The sequence below is a fragment of the Mustela erminea genome, chromosome 5 (assembly GCF_009829155.1).
Source record: "Mustela erminea isolate mMusErm1 chromosome 5, mMusErm1.Pri, whole genome shotgun sequence".
Lineage (NCBI taxonomy): Eukaryota > Metazoa > Chordata > Mammalia > Carnivora > Mustelidae > Mustela > Mustela erminea.
The window spans coordinates 53,585,103-53,602,611 of NC_045618.1; the positions used below are offsets into that span (position 1 = coordinate 53,585,103).

Consider the following 17,509-nt stretch of genomic DNA (forward strand, 5'->3'; position numbering starts at 1 on the left):
ATAGAGCTATAGATAGGGAAACCTTTCATAATCTGGCTGGTAGGGGTGGGAGAGAGAATCCATGCATCAGTGAAATATACAAAAAAGAAGTTATAAATAGGGATGCCTGGATGGCTCAGTTGTTAAAGCATCTGCCTTTGGCTCAGGTCATGATCACAGGATCCTGGGATCAAGCCCTGCATTGGGCTATCTGCCTGGAGTGGCACAGAAGCCTGCTTCTCCCTCTTCCACTCCCCCTCCTCCTGTTCCCTCTCCCATTGTGTCTCTCTGTCAAATAAATAAGATCTTTTCAAAAAAAGAAGTTAGAAATATAGGAGAAAAACCAAGAGAGATCTGTTATACAAATATTAAAAATGCATCTAGCTTCAAATTAACATTGCCTGAGTTACAGTCTCTTAAAGTAAGTTTTTATTTTTCTCAACAGAATATCAGAAGGTAGACCTTTTTCTGACATAAAAGACCTTTTAGACAGGATTATTTTTCTATCTGTTCATAATATCTTCTTTAACATGTAGATACTTAAAGGTCATGAGTGCTGCATCTTTGAGCATCGCATTAATCTTGAATGCAAGGATAAAAGAGCCCAAAAAAAGAGACTTCTCTACATTAATCTTTCTATTTTAATCTGGGAAAGAAAACCTTCCACAAAAGGCATTGTTCTTTATCTCATCAAAATAGCTACATGCCCCTCTTATACCAATCCATGGCCAAGGTACATAGATTATCATATTTCGTCCCAGAGCTAAGATAAGAACCTACATTCTTCCAAAACTCAGAAATTTCCATCAAATGCCTAAACAGATAGGTGTTCTCTTATCACAAACTGTATGGAAAATACGTTGGGATAGGCAGCCAATACAGATAACAGCAACGGATGACAGAAGACATTTCAAAAACAATTCAAGATCAACAGTACCAAATTTGGAGAACAAGTATGTAAGGTAAAGGCTAAAAATTGTTCATTGTCATATGACATTTTTATATGTAGACCATTGTGTACTAAATTCCTGGTAACTTCTCTAAAAGAATTTTCTGTAACTAGTGGCTTGTTTTGGCTTGTTCAGTAAATACAATGTGTAAGTTAAGGTAAACTCACCTGTGAAGGGCTTTTAGAGAGTAAAGGGAAAATAAGAAGGATACCCCCCTCCCCATCCTTGAAAGATTTGATTTTTGAAGGAGAAATGCTATTTGCAACACATTAAGGGAAGTAAAAATTTCAGATGTAGGAAAAAGATTAATGCATCTTTATCCTTGGAGGGTTAGAATGTACTTGGAAGTGCTAGCCTTGAAAAGCACAGAACATTGGTTAGAATACATTCTCAAGTTGTAAAACTCTAGATATACCACTCCTAGTTTTGCCACTTCATCTTTCTCAGACACAGTTTTATTTGTGAAGTGGGGATGATAAAACTGAACCTATCTTATACAGTCATTAGGAGGTTTGAAAAAAATAATACACTTAACACAATTTCCTAAATATAGGAGACTCATATCTGTTATCTGTGATCATTAGAATAATTGTTTATAATTAAATTAACTTCTCTTTACTCTCAGATATACAATATTTTATTTTATTTTTAGCTTGTCATTAACTAATCTATTCACTAAAAGTGGTCTTGGACCAATGGTGACAATCATGTCATAAACTTAGTATTAATATTAAGCCTGTGCACCCGAATTCCATTTAAACTTAAAAGCCCAATATAGTGAGTGATGGGATATAGTCAAGTAATTTTGTCATGGTGATCTCTATAAGCCCAGTGAAGAATGAAAAAAATTTTTTAATTTTTTATTTAAATTCAAATTAATTAACATATACTATATTATTCATTTCAGAGGTAGAGTTTAATGATTCATCAGTTGCATACATCACCTAGTGCTCACTACTTCCAGTGCCCTCCTTAAGGCCCATCAACCAATTACTCCAGCCCCTTTCCCTCCTCCACTCCAGCTAAACCTCAATTTGTTTTCTGTAGTTAAGAATCTCTTTGCTCTGCCTCCTTCTCTGTTTTCATCTTATTTTATTTTTCCTTCCCTTCCCCTGTGTTCATCTGCTTTACAAGAAGGGAAAATTTAAGGGACTAAGAAAGTTTCAGGTAAGAGAATAGAGAATTAGATATTTATGTAATATTATGTGGGATTAAAAAAAAAACACTTAGGGCAATGGTCATGGATTCTAGATAATGATCTAGAAATCTTTGAGGAAAAAAATATTTAAGTATGGGGTGAAAATTAAAGTAACCCCTTTGTCTCTATCTTAAAAATTTATAGTCATATATTTCCCTCATAGATCCCCCTTTATATAGTAAATTTGCTGCTAACCTTATTTCCTCCAAATTCTTTGTTTTTCTCCTCTCAGTCAATTATATCTAACTTAATTAGAAAGGCAATTAGGGGATCTATGTTTCTGCCAGTGATACTTACTCTTTTAAATTTTCATTCTCAGGTCACTTGAAAGTCAGCTCTCCTGTACCAGTCAATGTGTAGACTAAATGACTCTGTGGTCACTGAGATTGTGTTACTGGCACTTTCTTGTTCTTGGGAGAAAAAACTTTTTCTCATCTTGATATGTTTGTTGCTCTATTTAGGGGTCCTCTTGGGAAACCTTTTTATTTTGTTTTTGGTAATTTTTGATTCTCACCTACATTCTCCCATGTATTTCCTGCTGGCCAACCTGTCCCTCATTGATGTGGGTCTTTCCTCTACCACAGTTCCCAAGATAATCAAAGACCTCTTAAATGAATACAAAGTAATTTCTTTCCAAGGTTGTATGGCACAGATATGTTTTATTCACATCATAGGAGGTGTGGAGATGGTGTTACTCATAGCCATGGCATTTGATAGGTGTACAGCAATCTGTAAGCCTCTTCACTACTTAAAAATCATGAATCCTAAAACATGTATTTCATGTGTAATCACTGGATGGGTAACTGGGGTGATCCATGCTGTCTCAGTTTTTATTTGTTATAAAGTTGCCTTTTTCTGGGCCTAATAAAGTGGACAGCTTTTACTGTGACTTTCCTAAGATCATAAAACTTGCATGTACAGATGCAACCAAGTTTGAGTTTATTGTTACTGCCAACAGTGGCTTCATGAGCACGGTCATCTTCTTTCTGCTAGTACTTTTCGTATTTCCTGCTAATACTATTCGTTCATTTTGATCACAGTCTGGAAACATTCTTCAAGAAAATTATCCAAGGCATTTGCTACTTTGTCAGCTCACATCACTGTGGGTTTTTTGTTTTTCACTCCATGCATGTTTTTGTATGTCTGGCCTTCTCCTCCACCTTCAATTGATAAAAGTCTCTTCATTGTGGACTTTGCTATCACCCTGGTCTTGAATCCTGCTATCTATACACTAAGAAACAAAGACATAAAGATAGCTATAAAAAGACTGCACAAAAAGATATCTTTTTCCTGATTATGTTGACCACTTTTTTGGGGGAGCTCTAAAACTAAACATCCCATTACACACTGACCCACCCCTACTTAGGTACCTCAATTTTAACATATCCTGAACAAATTCATCATCTACCATTTTAAGCCTGCTACCACTATACCTGTGGAGTATACAACCACTACCAATCATGTGAATGGAAATTCATCATACTAAGAATTAGTATTCTAACAGAGGATAGCATAATCTAAGAAAGAACATTTTAATCTTGAATTTTTGTTTATTTTTCAAATAACATATAATAATACCATTTCTGCTATTCATAACATCTAAAAACAACCTGTAAATTAGTTCTGATGAATGGATAAACATCAAAAATCATCACATTAAATTGCTGTGTGTGTGTGTGTGTGTGTGTGCGCGCGCGTGCGTATGGCTGCAATGGTTTTACTTATTTTTTAAAAGAAGAGCCATGGGGTGCCTGGGTGGCTCAGTGGGTTAAGCCTCTGCCTTTGGCTCAGGTCATGATCTCAGGGTCCTGGGATCAAGCCCTGCATCACTTATCCCTTCCCCTCTGCCTGCCTCTCTGCCTACTCGTGATCTTTCCCTCTGTCAAATAAATAAATAAAATCTTAAAAAAAAAAAAAAAAGGACCCTGGAACAAATTCAGTGGGCCAGGAGTTTATTTAGATGGGGCATCAGGAACACATTTGTTCAGAAATGGAGACAGGGGACAGAAAAAGAAAGGATGCCAAAAGAGGTTGTATTAACTGGTATTCTACTATACGGACATTGCAGTGCAATTCTGCTATGGCCCTCTTGGAGAATGTGCATAATATATAACTTATATTTGTTTCACTTGAGGCAAGGAAGCTGTGTATTTCTGTGTTGGAGTAGCTCTAAGGTAGTAACTCCATGGCAGTTTCAGGCTTCCTCACATAGTAGGTTGAGCAGTTTTGATATCCAAAGAAAAGTCCTCAAGCAGAAAATCTTTGCAGTTTATGGTATAAAACAATATACATTCTTAGGAATATTAAGCACAGAGGGATATGTATGCAACATTGAAATCATCGATACACTCCACATCTTCCCATGCTTAGAGGTATTCATGTTCCATGTAAGTTCACTCCATCATTGATTCTTCAAATACAGGAGTGTTAATGAAACGAGTATTAATGGATTCTATCATGCATATGTTACCAAGAAGATTTTCATTATCTCCTTCCTCCATGATCCATTCTAGATTTTCCTCACATTTGTCCAGCACTTCTGCTCATCTAGATCACTTGCCTAGATCCATATCTTCCCACCTAGGAAGGCTAAATCCATGATTACCATGCTCTTGTCATGCTGCAATTGCTGCAACTGCCTATTTAGAGTTATCACCAAGTGTGGCAACCATTCTATTTCTTTGCATTAATAAAGTTTAATTATACCTGGAATGATAGTAACTGCTGTTTTTGTGGGGCTTTTTGTTGTTGTTGTTGTTTGTTTGTTTGTTTGTTTGTTTTTGCTGCTGATCTACAAACACAAGGAAACAAAAATGACCAGTGAGCTACTAAAACTTTAGGTTTACTGAAATGCTTACTCTGTCCTCAAAAGAAGCATTCACCCTACCCCAGAAGAGGTCAAAATTATAGGTCCAGAAAGGTCAAATTCCCCAAGGCAGTGATGGTGAATGGAGCCACTCTCACTGACTATCTTTGGTTTCCAAACCTATGCATTTTGGAATACAATACCTTATAATATCCATTGGTTCAAATGTATTTATCACATGTTAAAGTACAAAGTGTCATCACCAAACATACTTACTTGTACCTTTATTTGCATCTTTAAAAGGCTATTCCCATGTTCTATTGGTTTCACACTTTTGTATACCATATATTGCTATACCAGTAGATCACTTGGTTATGTGCCCACTGTTGTACTTTCTTGGCTGTAAAGATATTTCTTTGTCCTAAGCAATGTTATGAAGGCCATTAGACTTACTATCTTTGGATCTCTTAATGGCCAAGCTACTGTCATAGGATAGTCAAAACCAAAACCATAATTGGGAGACATCTTTACCACAGTAAGAACTACTCACAACTCTTCCACCATGAAAGGGATCTAATATAAACAACTATAAGTTGTTACCAAGTTGTTAATTAAATGCATTAACAGATGAAACCATATAAAAGGTTTGGGTTCCATCTGTATTTCTTTTTTTTTTTAAATATTTTTATTTATTTGACAGAGGTCACAAGTAGGCAGAGAGGGGGGACACAGGCTCCCTGTGGACAGAAAGTCCGATGTGGGGCTCAATCCCAGGACCCCAGGGTCATGACCTGAGCCAAAGGCAGAGGCTTTAACACACTGAGCCACCCAGGTGCACCTCCATATGTATTTCTGAAATGACAAACGTTAATAGTGGCTGTCACTTTAACTACCTTACTGAGAAGAGAATATACTGAAAGAACCCATGGAAAGATTTCATCCTTGTCATTCATAACTATTTTCATTCATAACTTCATTCATGGGTCTATAGTACAAGCACTACAGTGGCTGAGGTAGGTTATCAACTCTTCTTGGAACACGGTAGAATTCTGCTGGAATACAGCAAAAACATAAATAAAAAGCATAAGTGTTGTTCTTTATGGCTAAAGAAACAATTATATCACACATCATCATAGCCTATATTTAAGTAACTACTATCCACTGTAAGTGATGATCCCAGTTAGGCAGAAATTATAAAAATGACCCATACTAGAAGATATTTTCAAATGACATATCAGATAAAGGGCTAGTATTCAAAATCAATAAAGAACTTATCAAACACAACACCCAAATAACAAATAATCCAATCAAGAAAAGGGCCGAGGACATGAACAGACATTTCTGCAAAGAAGACATCCAGATGGCCAACAGACACATGAAAAAATGCTCTATATCACTTGGCATCAAAGAAATACAAATCAAAACCACAATGAGAAACCACCTCACACCAGTCAGAATGGCTAAAATTAACAAGTCAGGAAATGACAGATGCTGGCAAGGATATGGAGAAAGGGGAACCCTCCTACACTGTTGGTGGGAATGCAAGCTGCTGAAACCACTCTGGAAAACAGCATGGAGGTTCCTCAAAAGATGAAAATAGATATCCTATGACATGGTAATACTCTATGACCCAGCAATTGCACTACTGGGTATTTACCCTAAATACTAGGTACTTACCCTAAAGATATAAATGTGTGAACCGAAGGGGCAAGTGCACCCGAATATTTATAGCAGCAATGTCCACAATAGCCAAACTATGGAAAGAACCTAGATGTCCATCAACAGATGAATGGATAAAGAAGATCTGGTATATATATATATACAATGGAATACTATGCAGCCATCAAAAAATGAAATCTTGCCATTTGCAATGACATGGATGTAACTAGAGGGTATTATGCTTAGCAAAATCAGTCAATCAGAGAAAGACAACTGTCATATGATCTCCCTGATATGAGGAAGTAGAAATGCAACGTGGGGGTTTGGGGGGTAAGAAAGGAATAAGTGAAACAAGATGGGATCAGGAGGGAGACAAACCATAAGAGACTCTTAATCTCACAAAACAAACCGAGGGTTGCTGGGGGGAGGAGGGTCGGGAGAGGGTGGTGGGGTTATGGGCATTGGGGAGGGTATGTGCTATGGTGAGTGTTGTGAAATGTGTAAACCTGGAGATTCACAGACCTGTACCCTTGGGGCCATATAATATATTATATGTTTATAAAAAAAATTTAAAAAATTAAAAAAAAAAAACTGACCCATACTTATGAGGACAAATATCATACACTAGAGTCATTTGATAATTTCCAGCAGAGTGCTAGACTGGTGTTGTTTTTGTTGTTTTTTTGTTTTGTTTTGTTTTGTTTTTAAAGATTTTATTTATTTCTTTGACAAATAGAGATCACAAGTAGGCAGAGAGGCAGGCAGAGAAAGAGAGAAGGAAGCAGGCTCCCCACTGAGCAGAGAGCTCGATGTGGGACTCGATCCCAGGACCCTGAGATCATGACCTGAACTGAAGGCAGCAGCTTAATCCACTGAGCCACCCAGGTGCCCTGGTTTTTGTTTTTTGTGGGTTTTTTTTTGTTTGTTTTTGCATTTTTTGTTGTTTTTGTGTTGTGTTGTTGTTGTTGCTGTTGTTGTTTTCATAAAAAAAGATAAGTTAATACATATGGTATGAAATGGAAAAATTAAGTGAAATATCAGCTCCAAAAACAAATAAACTAGCAATTAGGAAGGAGTTGAGGTAGTAAATCTGTGCTGTTGAATGTACACTCATAAGAATAAAAGAATAATTAGTAAGGAAAGCCCAGATAAGATTTAATTTCTACCCTATAATAAAGGTAGATTCTCAAAACAGAGGTGAATAAATCCATATAATCAAAAATAACAAAGAATTTGAACAAAAAGTTAAGTTCTTCACACATACAAAAAAATAGATACATTTCCTTCAACATAAATTAATTGGATGAAATTAATTATATTTATATCATGAATTTACTTTCAATAATGTGAGATTTATATAATTTTGGCATATAATATTCAGTCTTAAGCAAGGCAAAACAAGTAGAAAACATAAAAAAGCAAAGATTATATTTTATTACAATAAATTTAATTTATTTGTTATTATTACATTAATTTTAAATTTATCAAAAACAAATAGTTCTAGTTCTGCATGTAGGAGCTTGGAGTCAATATTTCATCCTAACAACAAATACAAAGCAGAAAAGACTAAACAATCAACAACTCTTCTTGGATCAATAAGAAAGGGGAGGACACAAGGCAAACTGTTGTCTCCTAGATTAGAGACACAAACAACAGAAACTGTTATAGCAATGAGAGCTGGAGTAGGAAACCTAAACCATAACTGATGAATTGATGGAGTCTCAATACAGGCAATTTGGAAAGTTAAAAACTGTCCCGGGGAAACCAGCCATGGAGGTTTGGGGGGAGTAGGGAGTCCAAAAAATATTGTGAGGTTTACTTCCAGCAGATTCCCTAGTAAATAACTGAGAAAAATCCCTTCAGGTTTCTGGCAGAGAAAGGGGAAAAGCAAATATTTTGAAATACACCCCAACACTTTGTTTTTCTTAAGAAGCCCTTCCCTCAATGGAAAGTAGTAAAGCAGAATCTAAACTACTGAAGTGTCATAAGAGCCTAAATGACCTGGAGAAGACAAATACCCAGTTCCAATCCTTTTGCCATTTTGTCCCATCTAAGGAGGAATAAAAAATAAAAATACACATACACACACACACACACACACACACACACACACACACACACCTGTAAAGTTCACAGTCCAGAGGCACAGTCTCATTAAAAAACTAAGACCTAATTGAGAGGCTATGTAATGTTTCCCTTCCACCCACACTTCATCACCACATTAACTAAGGCCTATTTACAGCCATTTCTTCTACCCAGTACATCATGCCTACCAATGAAGAAAAAAATTATAAGGAATACTGAAAGAAAAAAAATAAAAATTTGAAGAGACAGAACAAGCTTCAGAGCTAGACATCGCATGGATGTTGGAATTACCAGACCAGAAATTTAAAATAACTATGATAAATGTGCTAAGGGCTCTAATGGATAAAATAGACAGCTTTTAAGTAGAGATGGCCAGAGATCCAAGATGGCGGGGAAGTAGGAGGAGGCACCGATTCAACCTATACCCTAAAGTGAGCTGATTACCTACCAAAGAACTCCAATCACCCATGAAATCAGCCTGAAATCAGAATTACATATGTCTAGATCTCTACAGGGGCAGAAGATGCCAGTGGGCAGGTAAAGCAGAGTGGGAACGTCCGACTGATATTGGAAGATAAACAAAAGGGGGAGGGAGCCACCAGAAGTGTCACATTGGAAAGTAATACCTCAATACGAAAGTGCCCTGCACTGGGGACCAGCATTAACTTGGGAGTCTGTTTGAAAGCACTCAAAAAGAGCAAAGGATTGTGTGGGGAAATTGTGGAAATTGGAGCAGTTAGGGACAGGGGCTTAAGTCCCCGGACCCAGGACAGCCACCCCTGGTGCTGAGCCAGAGAGAGTGTGGCAGAGAAATCAAGTCCTTGTCCCTGAGCCACCAGCGTGCCTGAGAGCTCGTGGGGTCTGGCTCCCATGAGGGGCTGGGAGCATCACCAGCTGGCAAAAGCACAGACTTTTTACAGTCCACACGCAAGTGCCGTGCAGTGCTATCAGAGTCTGAGCTGCACCCCACACCCTCCCCTTAGAGAGGTGTGCATAGGCGCCAGCCGGAAGCTCTCTGACCGGAAAGACCAGGCACTCCCAGCCCAGGCCAGCGGGAAAATCTCAGTGTGTGATCGCTGCTTGGAACCTCTCTGGCAGTCCGGAGCTGCCCAGACAGCAGCCCCTGTCATGGTTTTGGGTACAAGCAGGAGTTCCTGTGCCCCCAGGGACCGCGACTTGTAACATGCTCTGCCAGCGGCTGAGGGGGAACTTATGTGCTCTGGAGCACTCACAGGGGAAGAGACTCAGGCTTCTCTCTGAGAGGGAGGTCTAGGTGCAGTTTGCTTTCCTCCAAACCTCCAAAAACCATCAAAAGCTTTCAAGACAAGAGGGAAAAACAAACAAACAAACAAACAACAACAACAACAACAAAACCATAAAAACCTCCAGAGAACAAAAGCCTGAAAAACTGGTTTCCTCAGAGCCCATTCCGTTAAGTGGGGCAGGAGGACTTAACTCAGGAAAACTTGCCTGAAAACACAAGTGGCAGGCCACTCCCCCAGAAAGCCAAACAGGAAAAAAAAAAAAAAAAAGACTACAAGAGAACAACCACCACTACTTCAGAGATACAACATTTATTTTTAATTCATTCCCATGATTCTGGTTCATTTTATTATATAGACAATTTTTTAACCTATTTACCATCACAGTGAGATGTCCAGTATATCAAATTCCATAATAACCTTTTAACCTGAACTTTTTGATACATATACCCATGTTTTTTCTTTTGCTTCTCTATTTTTTAGTTTTTTTTAAATTTTAGTTGAGATTAGTTTAGTTTATTCTTTTTTTATTTTTAATTTTTTAGCATTCCTGTAGAGTTAAACTTCAAGGTAGTCCCCTTTCCCCAATCAATGCTACCCCTATAGGTAAACCAATTTGTAATCCCCCTTTATCTTAGGTAACTTGAGTCCTTTAACAAAGATATAAAGATACATCCAAGAGGAATCAAAATAACATTCCTCACCCACACTGAGAACTTATAACCACTCTACCATTTTTTCTCCTGCCAGTGTTTCTGTGCATTTGTGTTTCTCCTGATAGTATATAAAACTTATACTTGGGGTTCTTGTTGACAAGTTTTTTTTTTGTTTTTTTTTTTTTTTTGCTTAAAAAAATATATACATACATATTTCTCTTGTCATATACTTTTATCAGTCTTTTTGTTTGTCTGTTTTTGTTTGTATACTTCATAAATCTTATCTAGCCGCCCATTTGAGCTGAGCCTTCTCTTTTATCTTACTATTTTTTTTCCTGCCTCTCTCTCTCTCTCTCTTTTCTTTTTCTTTTCATTTTTCTCTCTTTCTTCTTTCTTTCATTTGGTTCAGGACTCCTGATTGCTCAGAAGCATTCCAGGGTGCACCTTGACTGCATCACAGTCGATACATCCAGCTATATCCATTCAGCCACCTTTCACCAAAATGACAAGGAGGATGAATGCCCAACAGAAGAAAAATTCAGAGGATGGGCCTTCTGCAACAGAGCTAATGGCTATTGACACAGACAATATGTCGGAAAAGGAATTCAAGTTAACAATTATCCAGGCAATAGCTAGGTTGGAGAAAGCCATGGATGACCAAAAGGAATTGATTAGGGCAGAACTGAAAGCCATCAGGGATGATGTTCACAATGTTAGGGCAGAACTGAAAGCCACCAGGGATGAAGTTCACAATGCTCTAAATGAGTTCCAATATAATCTAAATTCTCTAAAAACTAGAGTAACCGAGACAGAAGATAGAACTAGTGATCTGGAGGACAAACAGAGAGAAAGGATCAGGAGGAAGCCTGGAACAAATAGCATAGCAGCCATGCAAACAGAATCAGGGAAATAAATGATGCCATGAAACACTCCAACGTCAGAATTATTGGAATCCCTGAAGGGGAGGAGAAAGAAAGAAGTCTAGAAGATATAGTTCTCCATGAAAATTTTCCCAATCTTGCGGATGGAGCCACCGTTCATGTACTAGAGGCAGAATGGTTTCCCCCCAAGATTATAGATTCTAAAAAACATCAAGGCACCTGATAGTAAAATTGAGAAATCATAATTATATATATAATCTCTTGAAAGCCGCTAGGACAAAGAGGGTCCTTACTTACATAAGAAAGCCCATCAGAATAACGTCAGATCTGTCCACAGAAACCTGGCAAGCCAGAAAGGGCTGGCAAGATATATTCAGGGCAATAAATGAGAATACTTTATCCAGCAAGAGTGACATTGAAAATGGATAAAGAGATAAAGAGTTTCCAAGACCTGCAAGGCTTGGACCTTTGTTTGGTCACAAGACTATGCAACCACCAAGTTGACACTGCAGGAAATATTAAGAGGGTTCTAAAAAAGAGGGAAAATCCTAAGAATATCATTGAACAGAAATATAGATACAATCTACAGAAATACTTCAAAGGTAACACAATGTCAATAAAAACATATCTGTCAATAATCACTCTCAATGTGAATGGCCTAAATGCACCCATAAAACAACAGAGGGTTGCAGATTGGATACCCATCCATATGTTGTGTACAAGAGGCCCATTTTGAACCTAAGGATACACCCAGACTTAGAGTGAAGGGATGGAGAAATATCTTTCATGCCAATGGGCCTCGAAAGAAGACCGGGGTAGTGATTCTCATATCAGATAAATTAGATTTTAAACTATAGACTGCAGTCAGAGATACAGAAGGACACTACATAATTCTTAAAGAGACTATCCACCAAGATGATCTAACAATTATAAATATCTATGCCCCCAATATGGGAGCAGCCAATTACATAAGAAAACTGTTAATCAAGATAAAGAGTCATATTGATATGAATACATTAATAGTAGGAGACCTTAACACGCCACTCTCAGAAATAGATACATCATCAAAGCAGAAAATCAGTAAAGAAACAAGAGCATTGAATGACACATTGGACCAGATAGACCTCATAGATATATACAGAACATTCCACCCTAAAACAACAGAATTCTCATTCTTCTCAAGTGCACATGGAACCTTCTCCAGAATAGACCACATCCTGGGTCACAAATCAGGACTCAACTGATACAAAAAGACTGAGATGATTCCCTGCATATTCTCAGATCACAATGCTTTGAAACTGGAGCTCAATCACAAGGAAGAGTTTGGAAGGAACTCAAACACCTGGACTCTAAAGACCACCTTGCTTAAAAATGCTTGGATCAACCAGGAAATCAAAAAAGAACATAAAGAGTTCATGGAAACCAATGAGAATGAAGACACTTAAGTCCAAAACATATGGGATACAGCAACGGCAGTCCTAAGGGGGGAATACATGGCCATCCAAGTCTCCCTCAAAAATAAATAAATAAATAAATAAATAAATTGAAAAACCCAGAATACACGAGCTGTCTCTACACCTTAAAGAACTGGAGAATCAACAACAAATTAAACCAACTCCACACATAAGAAGGGAAATCATCAAGATTAGAGCAGAGATCAATGAGGTAGAAACTAGAGATACAGTAAAATATAGCAATGAAAATAGAAGCTGTTTTTTTGAAAGAATCAATAGGATCGATAAATCATTGGCCACACTAATCCAAAAGAAAAGAAAGAAAGCTCAAATTAATAAAATTATGAATGAAAAGGGAGAGATCACAACTAACACCAAGGAAGTAGAAACAATCATCAGAAGTTATTATCAACAGTTATATGCCAATAACTTAAGCAACCTAGATGAAATGGATGCATTCCTGGAAAACTATAAACTCCCTAAATTGAACCAGAAAGAAATTGAAAACATGAATAGACCAATATCTAGTAACGAGATTGAAGCAGTGATCAAAAACCTCCCAAAAAACAAGAGCCCAGGACCTGATGGATTCCCTGGGGAAATCTACCAAACTTTCAAAGAAGAAATAGCACCTATTCTCCTGAAGCTGTTTCAAAAAATTGAAGCAGAAGGAAAACTTCCAGACTCTTTCTATGAAGCCAGGATTACCGTGATCCCCAAACCCGGCAAAGACCCCACCAAAAAGGAGAATTTCATACCAAAATCACTGATAGATATGGATGCTAAGATTCTCAACAAGATCCTAGCAAACAAGATCTAACAGCACATTAAAAATATTATCCACCATGACCAGGTGGGATTCTTCCCTGGGTTACAAGGATGGTTCAACAATTGCAAATCAATCAATGTGATAGAACAAATCAATAAGAGAAGAACGAAGAACCACATGGTCCTCTCAATTGATGCAGAAAAAGCATTCGACAAAATCCAGCATCCATTCCTGATTAAAACCCTTCAAAGTATAGGGATAGAGGGAACATTCCTGAACTTCATAAAATCTATCTATGAAAGACCCACAGCAAATATCATCCTCAATGGGAAAAACCTCACAGCCTTCCCACTGAATCAGGAACGCGATAAGGATGCATACTCTCACACTCTTTTTCAACATAATATTAGAAGTCCTAGCAACAGCAATCAGACAACAAAGAGAAATAACAGGTATCCAATTGGCAACGAAGAAGTCAAACTCTCTCTCTTTGCAGATGACATGATTCTTTATATGGAAAACCCAAAACACTCCACCCCCAAACTATTAGAACTCATACAACAATTCAGCAATGTGGCAGGATACAAAGTCAATGTTCAGAAATCAGTGGCTTTCTTATACACTCACAATGAAAATACAGAAAGGGAAATTAGAGAATCGATTCCATTTACTATAGCACCAAGAGCCATAAGATACCTGGGAATAAACCTAACCAAAGAGGTAAAGGATCTGTACTCAAGGAACTACAGAACACTCAGGAAAGAAATTGAAGAAGACACAAAAAGATGGAAGACCATTCCTTGCTCTTGGATCAGAAGAGTAAACATTGTTAAAATGTCTATACTGCCTAGAGCAATCTATCCTTTTAAGGCCATTCCGATCAAAATTCCACTGGCATTTTTCAAAGAGCTGAAGCAAATAATCCAAAAATTTGTATGGAATCAGAAGAGACCCCAAAACGCTAAGGAAATGTTGAAAAACAAAAATAAAACTAGGGGCATCACATTACTTGACTTCAAGCTTTATTACAAAGATGTGATCACCAAGACAGCATGGTGCTGGCATAAAAACAGACACATAGACCAGTGGAACAGAGTAGAGAGCCCAGATATGGACCCTCAACTCTATGGTTAAATAATCTTCAACAAAACAGGAAAAAATATACAGTAGAAAAAAGACAGTCTCTTCAATAAATGGTGCTGGGAAAATTGGACAACTATATGTAGAAAAATGAAGCTTAACCATTCTCTTACACTGTACACAAAGATAAACTTGAAATGGATAAAAGACCTCAATGTGAGACAGGAATCCATCAGAAACCTAGAGGAGAACATAGGCAGTAACCTCTTCAATATCAGCCACAGCAACTTCTTTGAAGATATGTCTCCAAACGCAAGAACCATATGATTCTCTCAATTGATGCAGAAAAAGCATTTGACAAAATCCAGTGAAACGAAAAGTGAAAGAAAGTGAAAATGAACTTTCGGGACTTCATCAAGATCAAAAGCTTCTGCACAGCAAAGGAAATAGTCAACAAAACAAGGGGGCAACCCATGGAATGGGAGAAGATATTTGCAAATGACAGTACAGACAAAAGATTGATATCGAGGATCTATAAAGAACTTCTCAAACTCAACACACACAAAACAGATAATCATATCAAAAAATAGGCAGAAGATATGAAGAGACGCTTCTCCAATGAAGACATGCAAATGGCTAACATACGCATGAAAAATTGTTCATCATCACTAGCCATCAGGGAGATTCAAATTAAAACCACATTGAGATACCACCTTACACCATTTAGAATTGCCAAAATTAGTAAGACAGGAAACAACATGTGTTGGAGAGGATGTGGAAAAAGGGGAACCTTCTTACACGTTGGTGGGAATGCAATTTGGTGCAGCCACTTTGGGAAACAGTGTGGAGAGTCCTCAAGAAATTAAAAATAGAGCTTTCCTAGGACCCTGCCATTGCACTCCTGGGTATTTACCCCAAAGATACAGACGTAGTGAAAAGAAGGGCCATCTGTACCCCAATGTTTTTAGCAGCAATGGCCACAGTCGCCAAACTGTGGAAAGATCCAAGATGCCCTTCAATGGACGAATGGATAAGGAAGATATGGTGCATATACACTATGGAGTATTATGCCTCCATCAGAAAGGATGAATACCCAACTTTTGTAGCAACATAGAGGGGACTGGAAGAGAGTATGCTGAGCGAAATAAGTCAAGCAGAGAGAGTCAAGTATTATATGGTTTCACTTATTTGTGGAGCATAATAAATAACATGGAGGACATACGGAGATGGAGAGGAGAAGGGAGTTGAGGGAAATTGGAAGGGGAAGTGAACCATAAGAGACTATGGACTCTGAAAAACAATCTGAGGGTTTCGAAGGGGTGGGGGGTAGGAGATTGGGGGAGCCAGGTGGAAGGTATTAAGGAGGGCACGTATTGCATGGAGTACTGGGTGTGGGGCAAAAACAATGAATTCTGTTATGCTGAAAAGAAATTTAAAAAAATGGTCTATGTAAGCAGAGGGATTGAAACCCAAAGACAGGAAAAAAAAAAAAAAAAAAAAAGAAATGTTAGAGATCAAAACCATAGTAAAAGACATGATCGGTGACTTTGATGGGCTCATTAGTAGATGGGACATGGATGAGTTAAGAATCTCTTAACTAGATGATATATCAATAGGATCTTTGACAACTAAAGAACTAAGGAAACAAAAAAATTTAGAAAAAAAAATTATGTAAGGACAGTGGGATAACTAAATGTGTGATATATGCATAATTGGAATGCCAGAAAAAGAGAAAAGTGAAAATGGGACAGAAAAAATATTTCAAATGATAATGACTGAGAATTTCCCCAAAATTAATGTCAGACACGAAACTCCAGGTTCAGAAAGTACAGAGAACATCAATAGGATAAATGCCAAAAGAAATAACACAAAGCATATCATTTTTAAATTACAGAAGATTAAAGAAAACAAAACCATAAGTGACTCTTAATCTCACAAAACAAACTGAGGGTTGCTGGGGGGGAGGGGGTTTGGGAGAAGGGGGTGGGATTATGGACATTGGGGAGGGTATGTGCTTTGGTGAGTGCTGTGAAGTGTGTAAACCTGGTGATTCACAGACCTGTACCCCTGGGGATAAAAATATATGTTTATAAAAAATAAAAAATTATTAAAAAAAAAATCCTGATAGAAGTCACAGAAAAAAAAAAAAACCAAAAACCCTTAATTTTTACAAAATCAAATAGTAGAACCATATCCAACTTCTCCTCAGATACCATGCAAGCCAAAGGGAATAGAATGAAATGAGTAATGTATTGAGAGAGGGAAAAAAAACCTAGAACTCTATACTCAAAATTATCCTTTAAAGTAAAGAAGAAATAAAAACTTTCTCATGCAAATAAAAATTGAGAGAATTTATCAGTAGACCTGCTTTGAGAGAAATAATAAAAAGAAGTTCCTTAGATAGAAGGAAAATAATATATGTCAGAAACTCAGATCTACACAAAGAAAGGAAGAGCACAGAAGAAGGAATAAATGAAGGTAAGATAAAAACTTATTTTCCTTATATTTAATTGTCCTAATAGATAACTGTTTAAACAATAATAGGAATTACATACTCAATTACATACGCCTATGTTTATATATTATGCATGCATATGTGCACATAAATACAAATACATGCTTATATATGCTCACATTAAGTGAATTGAATGATAACAATGATACAAGGAAGACATTAGGATTATTTTGTAATTACAAGGAGCCTACAGTACCCATGAAGTAGTATAGTTA

The 17,509-nt window shown here is 37.3% G+C and overlaps 1 pseudogene; it reads left to right on the forward strand.

Moving 5' to 3' along the window:
• Positions 1–2,479: 2,479 nt before the first annotated feature.
• On the forward strand, positions 2,480–5,037 carry LOC116590126 (annotated as a pseudogene).
• Positions 5,038–17,509: the final 12,472 nt, after the last annotated feature.